This window comes from Staurois parvus, unplaced genomic scaffold (assembly GCF_062004578.1).
Source record: "Staurois parvus isolate SC_StPar_1 unplaced genomic scaffold, SC_StPar_1.0 ptg000007l, whole genome shotgun sequence".
NCBI lineage: Eukaryota > Metazoa > Chordata > Amphibia > Anura > Ranidae > Staurois > Staurois parvus.
Genome location: NW_028317803.1, coordinates 1,519,072 through 1,529,947, shown reverse-complemented (window position 1 = coordinate 1,529,947; position 10,876 = coordinate 1,519,072). Strand labels below are relative to the sequence as shown.

At 42.3% G+C, this 10,876-nt stretch overlaps 1 long non-coding RNA gene across 1 annotated transcript in view; it reads left to right on the top strand.

Annotated features, from left to right (window-relative positions):
• Positions 1 to 5,591: 5,591 nt before the first annotated feature.
• Positions 5,592 to 10,876, top strand: part of LOC149474279 (uncharacterized) — a 28,505-nt gene continuing 23,220 nt past the window's right edge. Inside the window, exon 1 of the long non-coding RNA XR_016311478.1 lies at positions 5,592 to 5,843. This is a non-coding gene — a long non-coding RNA (uncharacterized LOC149474279). The remainder of the gene's footprint in view (positions 5,844 to 10,876) is intronic.

Genomic DNA, 10,876 nt, shown 5'->3' with positions numbered 1-10,876 from the left:
TGAGTAGCTTTCTTCACCAGCGCAGTGAGGAAACTACTAACCAGCCACAGCAGCAGCAGCAGCAGCAGCATCAGGTGGACCTGGAGCAGGACCTCAAACAACAGGCTTAGGCCTACTTGGACAGCACCCTGCCAACCGAGGTAGACAATCCCCTTGACTACTCGGCAACGAAACTTGACCTTTGGCCCCAACTAGCTGAATTTGCCCTTGAAAGGCTGTCATGCCCGGCCAGTAGCGTGGCATCGGAGCGCGTGTTTAGTGCGGCAGGAGGTATTGCAACTCCGCGGAGGACACGACTGTCCACCCAAAGTGTGGAGAGACTGACGTTTGTGAAAATGAATCAGGCGTGGATTAGTCTGGATTTCAAACCACCAGTTCCTGACACAACTGACTAAATCCGCCATGAATCATGCCCCAAACATGTGCCACTTTCAGGTCTCCTCACACTGCTGGTGTGTTCCATTTTTTGTCATAGGGTGCTGGCAGATTACGGGCCTCCCATAGCTGCTGCCAGGCCCCTAATCTGCCATGGGCCCCTATACCGCCTCCTCATGCTGCTGCCAGGTCCAGAGTCTGTCATGGGTCCCTGTACGGCCTCCCATTGCTGCTGTCTCCATCGCCACACTCTGCCATGTGCCACTTTCAGGTCTCCTCACACACTGCTGGTGTGTAGAATTTTTTGACATAGGGTGCTGGCAGATTAAGGGCCTCCCATAGCTGCTGCCAGGCCCCTAATCTGCCATAGGCCCCTATATACCGCCTCCTCATGCTGCTGCCAGGTCCAGAGTCTGTCATGGGTCCCTGTACGGCCTCCCATTGCTGCTGTCTCCATCGCCACACTCTGCCATGTGCCACTTTCAGGTCTCCTCACACTGCTGGTGTGTTGAATTTTTTGACATAGGGTGCTGGCAGATTATGGGCCTCCTATAGCTGCTGCCAGGCCCCTAATCTGCCATAGGCCCCTATATACCGCTTCCTCATGCTGCTGCCAGGTCCAGAGTCTCTCATGCCATGTGCCACTTTCAGGTCTCCTCACACTGCTGGTGTGTTGAATTTTTTGACATAGGGTGCTGGCAGATTATGGGCCTCCCATAGCTGCTGCCAGGCCCCTAATCTGCCATAGGCCCCTATATACCGCCTCCTCATGCTGCTGCCAGGTCCAGAGTCTGTCATGGGTCCCTGTACGGCCTCCCATTGCTGCTGTCTCCATCGCCACACTCTGCCATGTGCCACTTTCAGGTCTCCTCACACTGCTGGTGTGTAGAATTTTTTGACATAGGGTGCTGGCAGATTACGGGCCTCCCATTGCTGCTGCCAGGCCCCTAATCTGCCATGGGCCCCTATATACCGCCTCCTCATGCTGCTGCCAGGTCCAGAGTCTGTCATGGGTCCCTGTACGGCCTCCCATTGCTGCTGTCTCCATCGCCACACTCTGCCATGTGCCACTTTCAGGTCTCCTCACACTGCTGGTGTGTAGAATTTTTTGACATAGGGTGCTGGCAGATTACGGGCCTCCCATTGCTGCTGCCAGGCCCCTAATCTGCCATGGGCCCCTATATACCGCCTCCTCATGCTGCTGCCAGGTCCAGAGTCTGTCATGGGTCCCTGTACGGCCTCCCATTGCTGCTGTCTCCATCGCCACACTCTGCCATGTGCCACTTTCAGGTCTCCTCACACACTGCTGGTGTGTAGAATTTTTTGACATAGGGTGCTGGCAGATTACGGGCCTCCCATAGCTGCTGCCAGGCCCCTAATCTGCCATAGGCCCCTATATACCGCCTCCTCATGCTGCTGCCAGGTCCAGAGTCTCTCATGGGTCCCTGTACGGCCTCCCATTGCTGCTGTCTCCATCGCCACACTCTGCCATGTGCCACTTTCAGGTCTCCTCACACTGCTGGTGTGTAGAATTTTTTGACATAGGGTGCTGGCAGATTACGGGCCTCCCATAGCTGCTGCCAGGCCCCTAATCTGCCATAGGCCCCTATATACCGCCTCCTCATGCTGCTGCCAGGTCCAGAGTGTGTCATGGGTCCCTGTACGGCCTCCCATTGCTGCTGTCTCCATCGCCACACTCTGCCATGTGCCACTTTCAGGTCTCCTCACACTGCTGGTGGGTTCCATTTTTTGTCATAGGGTGCTGGCAGATTACGGGCCTCCCATAGCTGCTGCCAGGCCCCTAATCTGCCATGGGCCCCTGTTGTCGCTTGTTGGCATATTCCGCTCGTTCAGATGCTCCTTCTCCTGCTACTCCTCTTCACGGATTCCGTCAGCAGTCTTTCTTGGAATCCGTTTCCAAGAGACAACAGTTTGCGAGCACGCACCAGACGGTGCAGAAACTGAACGTCCTCCTGTCCAAGTTGCTGCTGCCAGGCTCGTAATCTGTCATGCGCCCCTGTACCGCCTCCTCATGCTGCTGCCAGGTCCAGAGTGTGTCATGGGCCCCCGTACCGACTCCAAATGCTGCTGCCAGGCCCGTAATCTGTCATGGGCCCCTGTACCGCCTCCCCATGCTGCTGCCACGTCCAGATTGTGTCATGGGTCCCTGTACGGCCTCCCATTGCTGCTGCCAGGCCTGTAATCTGCCATGGGCCCCCGTACCGACTCCTCATGCTGCTGCCAGGCCCGTAATCTGCCATGGGCCCCTGTACCGCCTCCTCATGCTGCTGCCAGGTCCAGAGTGTGTCATGGGTCCCTGTACGGCCTCCCATTGCTGCTGTCTCTATCGCCACACTCTGCCATGTGCCACTTTCAGGTCTCCTCACACTGCTGGTGGTTTCCATTTTTGTCATAGGGTGCTGTATGGCCTCCCATTGCTGCTGCCTCCACCGCCACACTGTGGCTCCACACTCTGGTTTTGGCCCCGTGACTGGCCAAATGAGTGAAGTGTGCGGTGATTCTAAGATCGACGGCACTCATCTGCATGTCATACTGCCTGACAGTATTATTTCTCTTCCCCAGCAGACTCCAAGGGCATTTAAATTAAAGGTACAGTGTTCAGCACTAATATTAAGTCTCTCTGAAGCCTAGAAACACCCTTTTTTAAGTTAAATTCACAGCGAATATATTCGACTCGAATCGAAATTTTTCTACGAATTCGCCGAATCAGTCGAATCGAATTTTTGAATACTTCGCTCATCTCTAACTGTCACCTTCATCTCTTCCCACTTAAAAGGTCTATATCGTTGTAGGGCACCAACTGGGCCCCAACGAGTGTGCAGAAGATTCCTCACTGCATTTAAAAGGATGTTGACTACCCTAATTAAAGAGCTCTTTCCTATCTCAATTTTAAACCTTGCCATCAGATCCTGAGGGCCTAAAGTGAGCTAGTTCAACCTTGACATGATAGTTTTCCTTGCTCACTGGGGACTAGAAATACCTCAGGTTTGAGGTTTTGGATTAACCTCTGAATAGCAGGCCTGCCAACATTGATTGAGATTTTGCTGTATGTGTTGTTTTCTTTGCTTAGAGTTGCTAAGAGTAGTAAAATTGCCATTGCATATACATATACCACTTTATGCTGTTGACCAAGCTTACAGTCAAGTTTAATATAATACATCATATCAGTTCACTCTAATCTGTGTGCGAGTCTATGTTCTGGCAATAATTTACTTTGGTCAAAAGAGTATTGTGGTGTCAGCAGAGGCTGGGCTTTCAGAGAGAGGTTCATAGTGACAGGGATCCCTAAAATAACTCAGCGACTCCTAAGGGGGTAGTGCTAAATATATTTAATGTTACTCTTTAAGCCTTAATAAAAGAGCTGCTCCCTGCTGAAAGATGATTTATTTTTAGCCATGACAGTGTTCAAGTCCCAGTGCCCTTTGATTGACAATCCTTTGGCTATTAGCTACGAAAATGGTTTTGTTTACAAAGAGAACAAGCTGGCCAGAAAATGTCATTTAGTAGCAAATTATTTTTTTTTCTTTTTAAATGTCACTTTTACTTTAGTACATCTTACAAGTGCAATATTAAAGCATGCGTCAAGCACTCAAGTTATTCAAAGAAATAATTGTGCATTTTAACTTAAAGCCTTATAAAAAAATGATGCTCCCCACTCACTGGGGACTGAAACACATTGTTTTTTTACATTTTGTTTGCACTGATACTTTCCCTGCCCTCTCTTTCCCCGTGCCCAGCTCCCCATGCACTTTGTTTGGCAGTCTATTGCCTATTGGCATTGAAAATGCAGAAAATTGATTTTCAAGTTCACAACCTGCAAATTTTTGACAGTATTCACCAAACGAGCCCTCAAATTGAACCCAAACAGATTCGCCCATCACTAGTAGTAAATATAAGGATATATTTAATCAGTTTATATAACAGCATTTTATACAATACTTTTAACTATTTTTAATGAATACAGTATATACTGGATGTTTAATTCTTGCTTTATGGACATATTTTTTAACATATATTTCTCTTAGTCTTAGTTTTATTATGATAATAAACAGCCTATGTTGTTGTGTCATTTTGTACGTTGAGTTGTCAGTGCCAAGAACTTCGACCATTTTGCACATTCTGATATAATGCATTGTCTCTTTGGAGATAGCACTGTCATTTATTTTCATTCTGCAACAGTGTCATTTCTTAGATTGAAATATCTATTATGGTGAAATATCTGACTTAGTGGGGAAAATAATGAAATGATACAATTTCTGACTTGCCTGTTTCCATAAATATTATATTTGACCAGAAGTAAGGTAACATTTAAAATGCTAAGACGGGACTAGGAAAACAGATGTAAAATGAACAAATTCTTCTAACTGAAAATGTTAAATCAAAATAATTTTTGAATTATTAAATATTCATTTTAATTAAGGTGTTAATAAAGAATTTAGGAAAAAATCTATCTATCTCTTATCTATGTATTTTTATTGTACTTGCAGCGTTAACATACTGTGGAATACAGAGAAAACAGGAAAAAAAACAGAATACAGAGCATTTTGCTATTCAGACTATTATGTACCTCAGTGGAGCTTATAGTCTAATGTGCTTGTCATTATCACACCCACATACCATATAGGAACAACGTAGGAAATAGTGAATTACCAAGCTAGCCTGTTCAAGCATGTTTCTGTCATCTGTCCATTCTACATGATTGTCTACCTGCTTTTCACCTCTAAGAAACATATTTTAATAATTCTTTGTGTGCTTATATTGTCAGTGAGAAATTTATGTAATGGGTCACAGAAAGTGGGCAGGGTGTCTATAACTCCAATGGGGCACCCTATGCCTAATGTGTGGAACAGAAATCCAGAAACCAAATGTATGAGGCAAAAAATAGAAAACAGTTACTATGCTAGCAGTGGTTAAAGCCAGCCATAAATACTGTACATGGGACAAGATAGAAGTATAGCCAATATTAGAATGGAAGTTGATGCCAGGGAAATCCTAGCCTAGAATTAAAACCAAAGCATAGAGAACATACTCAAAAGTCAGAAAGGTCAAGGCAGTTAAAGTTCCAATGTAATCAGCACAAGTGAGTCAGCAACAAAATTCAATCCAAGAAAAAGCAAAGAGGAGCAGCCAACCACAAAAGGCGGCTTTATAAATTGGATGCATGCTGATGCCTGCTGACACATGGGTTACAAAGCCACGCCAGGCAGACAACATTAGTAAGACAATATTTTGGAGGGCATAAGGGAATCTTAGATGTAATGCTGGATTAATGAGGGGAAACAAAATGCATCAAGACCAAAAAGTAAAAGCCAGGAAACACTTCAGGGAAGACCTGCAGAGAAAAACACCAGCAGGCTGACCCCCAATGACCTACCACAGTCAAACAACAAAATCCACCATGTGAATCCTCCATGTGAATTATCACTGCATAGATGAATTCCTTGCAGGTAAGCTCCTTATGTCTGTCTTCTTCTGCATATACTGTACATGTACCTATGTGTCCACCTACTTATGCAAAAGGTGCACAAGAGGTCATACTTTTCTCCACATTTATGTGTTTAAATATTTTAGTTCATTTAGTTAATTCTGTAATACAGATTTTATCTTTGTAATTAATTGCCTGGCATTTTCCCAAATTTGATTTTCATTTGCTTAATCATTGCACTATTAATCAAACTTTTTATGTACAGTAAGATTAATAATTCCAAAAGATTAACTGATCAGTTAGCAGGTTTCTGGTTTATGGAGCATTTCATAGAAAATATTTGTAAGATATTCATGACAGAAATACTTTAGTGTAATCATTTTCAAGGTCTAATTTAGCTTTTTTACAAATTGCCCATACATATCAATAAAAATAATTCAATTTTGATATGCTGTTCTGAGGTAACGTCGCAAATTAAAAAGTAATTAACTCAAATATTGTTTGAATTGAATTTTAACATGTTTTAAGTATTTTAAATACCCAATGTTAATACCAATAAATATCTAGATATATTTATCTAAAAGTGTGTGTGTGAGAAATATATAGTTCATTTGTATTGCGTATACTGTTTTTTAATATATTCATGTCCAGGACATATTGTCCAGGACGTAATGTCCAGGACTTTAGCCTTACTTTTAGTCTGCACAAGTTGTACAGGCTCCTCCCCGGCTTACTCCCAAAGTTCCTGTCATTTATGGCCCCTCACAACTGTCATCTTCTGCTTGCATTGCATAGAGAAGCACAGAGGCTCAGTGGTGATGCCATTGCATGAAAAAAAAGGTATGTAATCAAAACAGAAAGGTTTTATAAAAACAACAAAAAATGTTAGCATGTTGATGAGGAAAAGGAAGAACCAGGGAAGGCAAAATATTAGCAACTTTAACTTCAGTATTAACATTTAAATATATATATATATTTTTTTTATTCAGGTCAAACTTAAATATTGTATATGGTTAGTTCATATTGGTAACTTGCTGCATCAGGTTACACATGCAAGACAGATCTTTACCATCTTTGCTAAAGCTTTCCAGCAGGTTGAACAAAAAAAAGGACCCAATTCCCTCATTCATGCATTTGAGGTGAATAGGGGAATCCTCCCCGCTATGTCTTTGTATTCTGACAGCGAGGAGACTTCCCCACCATCAGAATACACAAATCAATGCTGCAGTCTATTTCCTGTGGTGCTGATCAGGCATAAATATACTGACACGGCAGTTGCACAGAAGTTGATGGCTAGAAAGACTTCTTTTCAACCACAGTGGCCATACATGGATTGAAATTCGTCTGGTCCCTTCTGAACCAGCCTAATTTTGATCCGTGTATAGCCAGCTTAAGTCAAGTTATCTGGTTGCTGGGACATACAGTAATTTGATCTGCTTTTAGATACTCCATTTTACTCCAGCATATGCAGCTCAATATTAATTTCTGGTTAGACAAGGAAGGTCTGAAAATGAGCAATCACTGCTAGTCTTTCTTGTTTGGAAGCCAAGTATGCTAATTTACCTTAAAAGACTGAAAAATGAGGAATTACTCTCTTGAACATCCAAAATAATATACATTAAAAGCATACCTTTTATTATACAATATTTACAAGAAGAATACAAACATATACACATTTGCATTACATACCTAAAACAATACATCTGTCATTAAAATTACAGCACATGGCAAAGAGGTACCCTATTAAACAGCCACATCCTTAAGTGTCTATTACGTACACATTTTATATCTCAGACACATTGTCCATATTTAAATATATTGATCCTATGGTCCACCAATTACCTTTATGATGGATGGGCCCTTAACTGATTTGTTCAAACCTTGCTCAGAAAGACTTGCACAACATCTTTAAATGATTTTTCAGACCTACAGTATATGCATCACACATTCATGTGTTTCACCATCTCAGACATTTAAATTTTGTTTGCACAGAAGGGATTGCAAAGTGGTATGACTTGTGATTTCCCAAACATACAGTATGTACATAGTCAAGACATCATTTTGCCCCTCTGCAAATCATTAGTTAAATGTCATCTGGAAGCTTAGCCAGCTCAGTTTGAGAACCTGATCAAAAAATTATATTGGAGAACTGGAGAAAGTACAGAGAAGGGCAACCAAATTGCTATGAGGCATGGAGAAGCTCAGCTGAGAGGAAAGATTATCTGAACTGAATTCGCTCTTGACAATAAGTGATATTCTCACCATATATAAATACTTAAGTGTTATATAAAGTTAACTTGTTGTAGAGTTATTCACTTTCAGGTCATTGCAAAGGACAGGGTTCACTCTTTATGTCTGAAGGAAAAGAGATTTAACCTTCACATATGGAAATGCTTATTTACAGTAAGATAGGTGAAAATGCAGAGTAGACTCCCTCAAGAAGTAGTTTTGGCTAGCTCAGTAGATTGCTTTAAATGCATAAAATATAACTGGATAATAAAATCTATAGGTAATAGCACCAGAGCTTGTTGATCCAGAGAATATCTAATTGCCTTCTGGGGAATTAGGAAGGTTTTTTTTTCTCCCACTGGAGCAATTGGACCACGCTTCATGATTTTGTTTCCTTTCCTCTGGATCAACTGTGGGTATAGTATTTTGTATATAGGGGGTTTTCTATTTATTTCTTTATTTATTCTTTTCCATTGGTTGAATTAGATGGTGTCTTTTTTAACCTGACTAACAATGTAAGTAGTTACACATCCATGTGTTTCTCCATCTTAGATATTTCAGTCTTGCAGTGAAAGAATTGCAACAAAGTTTGCCAGGTTTGCATCCAACTTGATTTTTGATTTTCCAACTTGTAAGGTGTCTCATGATCTCAGATAGTTTAATCTTGTTTTCACTGGATAAATTACCAACAACATCTATATAACTTTCATATGCATGTTTGAAGAAATATCTTTCTTGATTGCATACGCACACTCCTGATACACTTGATGCATTGGGGTTAATTTAATAAAGGCAAATAGACTGTTCACTTTGCAGAAGCATCCCCAGTTTTAGTTCTGGATTTAACTCTTTAGGCTAAAGTGGAGCACTTATAAGTGCACACACTTTCCTTCTGCAAAGTAATCTTATCAAAATCCCCTTTTCTGGCACTTATTTAAGTGTTAAATTCCTTGCCATGAACTTAAAATGTACAACTAAGGGATTATTTTTAATCTCTCTCAGGAATGGTTTTACAGGTAGAAGGAAATGACATTTTTTTCCCTACTCATCTTTTCTGAATGTTTTTCACTAGTTTTGCATTTGGTAGGGTCAGTGTCACTACTGGTAGCATGAGGCGATACCTAGACCCTACAGAGGTTGCACAAGCAGTCCAACTCCTCCAGAATGGCACATCATTACGTGCCATTGCCTGAAGGTTTGCTGTGTCTCCCAGCACAGTCTCAAGAGCATGGAGAAGATTCCAGGAGACAAGCAGTTACTCTAAGAGAGCTGGAGGGTCCTTACCCCATCAGCAGGATCAGTATATGCTCCTTTGTGCAAGGAGGAACAGGATGAGCACTGCCAGAGCCCTACAAAATGACCTTCAGAAGGCTACTGGTGTGAATGTCTCTGACCAAACATATCAGAAACAGACTTCATGAGGGTGACCTGAGGGCCCAAGGTCCTCTAGTGGACCCTGTACTCAGTGCCCGGCACCATAGAGCTCGATTGGCATTTGCCATTGAACACCAGAATTGACAGGTCTGTCTCTGGCACCCTGTGCTTTTCACGGATGAGAGCAGGTTCATCCTAAGCACATGTGACAGATGTGAAAGGGTCTGAAGAAACTGTCAAGAACATTATGCTTCCAGTAACACTGTAACATTGTTCCACATGACCATTTTGGTGGTGGGAGGTCTGGGGAGGCATATCAATGGAGGGATGCACAGACATCTACAGTCTAGACAATGGCACCCTGACTGCCTTTAGGTATTGGGATGCAATCCTTGGACCCAGTGTCAGACCCTATGCTGGTGCAGTGGGTCCTGGGTTCCTCCTGGTGCACGACAGTGACCGGCCCCATGTGATGAGAGTATGCAGGCAGTTCCTGGAGGATGAAGGAATTGACACCATGCTCGCCTGACCTAAATCCAATAGAACACCTCTGGGATATCATGTTTCAGTCATTCGGACGCTGCCATGTTGCACCTTAGACTGTCCAGGAGATCGGTGATGTCCTGGTCCAGATCTGGGAGGAAATACCCCAGGACACCATCTGTCATCTCATTAGCAGCAGGCATGCATACAAGCATGTGGGGGCCATGCAAACTACTGAGTACCATTTTGAGTTGCTGCAATGTAATTTCAGCAAAATGGACTAGCCTGCTGCATTATTTCTTCCCTTTGATTTTCGGAGTGTCTTTGAATTCAGTCCTCTGTTGGTTGAAAATTTTCATTTCCATCAAACGATGGGGCATCCTTACGTTCTCAGCACATTATTCAGTCCATATCAGTTCAGATATATAGATATATCCAGCATGATATTTTTTCTCATTGAGATCTGATGTGTTTGCAAAGTGTTCCTTCAATTTTTTTGAGCAGTGTGTGTATATATATATATATACGCACTACACACACACAGTATATTCCTCTGTGTTTAACCTACATATTTAACTTACATGGTTAAGCTGGTATATCACACAATGGTCAAACAGTTAATAATTCTATAGTATTAGATCCATCAAAGTTGGAGACATTTTCCTCAACCTCCAAAAAACTTACACATTTAGAAATCCTCCACATGTATACATGGTATGTTACCTTAAATATTAGATCTCATAAAAACATAGTAAAACAACATGGCATTTCAAGGTTTAGTAAAATGAACTATTGGCTAAAAGGAATACTGATTAGCTAGATAAGAAGGGGACTGCTTTCATACTATAGCATATATTTTATAACTTGAGAAAATTAGGTGCCTGATTGTATTATAGCCTTGAACTAAAGGATGTGTAACAAATTGAGAAAGAATTGAATGTTACCTGCAAATACACATTTAAGCTTCGG